Here is a 2000-nt window from a genome sequence, read left to right as displayed (position 1 = left end):
ACGCACGCACGCACGCACGCACGCACGCACGCACACACACACACACACACACACACACACACACACACACACACACACACACACACACACACACACACACACACACACACACACACACATATAGCCCTCTGCAAAATTGTATAACCAAGCGTTCGGGGGAAAAGAAAGACAGACTTGTATACATCTTACAGACTGTTGGCTGTATTTCGGAGCTGGAGTAGCTGACGTCAGTGAGGCTGATGACTTCATGTGTCCCCTGCAGGCCGGCAGGTGACAAACTGAAAGGTGACACAGAAAAAAAAACATGCTGCATCGAGACGAAGCAGAAAGAAAAACAGTTCATTGAGAGGAGAGAAAAAAGGGGCACTTTATGTGTGCGAATTGTATGTGTTGTTTTTCTTTAACAGATAAATGCTCGTTGCTGTGTTATTAATGTTGTTAGTAGTAAATGTCATGGCATGCTTTGTGTATGTGTGCATTTCAGTGTGTGTTTACTTATTGCCACATATCTGCCTCTTTATGTGCTCATAAATCTTCTCTAAAATGTGATGTGCATTGTTCTAACTTCGCATTAATTTGTTTACGTCACAAATCAGAATCAGTGTGAAACATCCAGTATGAGTCAGGCTGTGAGTCAAGGTGTAGTAGGTAAATATTCATGAAGTATGTTAATTGCAACAGGTTTCATCACAATGTCATGGTGTCCAAAACAAAGGAAGAACACAGGAAATAAAACAGAAATCCAACAATAACTGTTTTTGTCATCCAAGGGATTGATTTGATATAAAAGTTACTGAAATACCAACACTGTAAATCTTCTAGTTTTCAACAGAGAATACCTGCGGTTAGCTTTTACAACAAGCATAATATTTAAAGTATCTATAAAAAAAGACTACTGCTGTCATGGTCAGGATTTATAGTCTGAGAAAAATGAAAGTCAGTTCACCATTTCATTACAAACCATTCATGGTATTTCAACTGTTACTGAGATATTTCAGTTCTGGACCAAAGTGGTTAGTCAACCATCCTCCACTAAAAATATTCTTAAAAAACACAAAGTGAAGGTTTAAGGGGAAAATCAAGAGTTTAAGAGTTGACAAACAGATGTGGTTATAAAACCACATATGAGGGTGTCCTGTTAGAAAAGTCTCGACAACTAAACTCAGGCTCTCTGTAGTGCAGGAAGAAGCCGCGGGGGGTGGGGGGGTGTTGTTGATCCCCATGACACCCACCTGCAACGTGCGGTCTCGTGGCAACAAAGTAGTAGCACTATCTCTGGTGTCACAAGCCAAGCGTAACCGAAGCCGGAGGCCCAGGACTCAGGCTCTGTGACGCACCTACGGTCTGACTTCAAGTCCTCAAAGTTTCCACGGAGACACAACTTCTGACACTCCTGTGCCATGATACGACCATGTGGTGCAACAAGGCACAGTGACTGCTCTCTGATCAGTTGCTCTAAACACTTCTCCTATGCATGTTGTTAGAAAAACGTGCAGAGAGAGATCAGACACTGGAGATAAGACAAGGAGGAAAACGCAGTAAATCACATGATATTCAGAAACAACTCAACTACATCCATCCCAGTTCCACTTTTACAGAAAAGAGAGCACATGGAGTTCAAGGATGAGGCTGGCAATGTTTAACAGTTTTGTCAACAAAAGGAGTTCATGAAATGGAACATTGCATTTATTGAGTTATGTATATCCATACTGTCATTTTCAGTAACAACTGCCGTAGACTTTGGGAGCTAAATTAATTAAAATTTTGTTCAAGTGTTTGAAAGTTGAATATATAGGCCTACACTTTATCAAAGCAGTAGGTTGTTTCTCTTGAACAATGATAATTGTCAATTGAAAGCAAAGTCTCCTAAATGTTAAATATTCTGTGCTAAAAGTGTTTCGTTATTGCTAAATCTGATTTTAGAAATAATCTGATTAGTTCATCCAAGCGTCTTTGAGTTTCCTGAAAAGCGCTATACAAGTCTCATGTATTATTATTAT

This window comes from Notothenia coriiceps, unplaced genomic scaffold, assembly GCF_000735185.1.
Source record: "Notothenia coriiceps isolate Sejong01 unplaced genomic scaffold, NC01 NC01_scaffold00024636, whole genome shotgun sequence".
NCBI lineage: Eukaryota > Metazoa > Chordata > Actinopteri > Perciformes > Nototheniidae > Notothenia > Notothenia coriiceps.
This window is presented reverse-complemented; position numbering follows the sequence as displayed.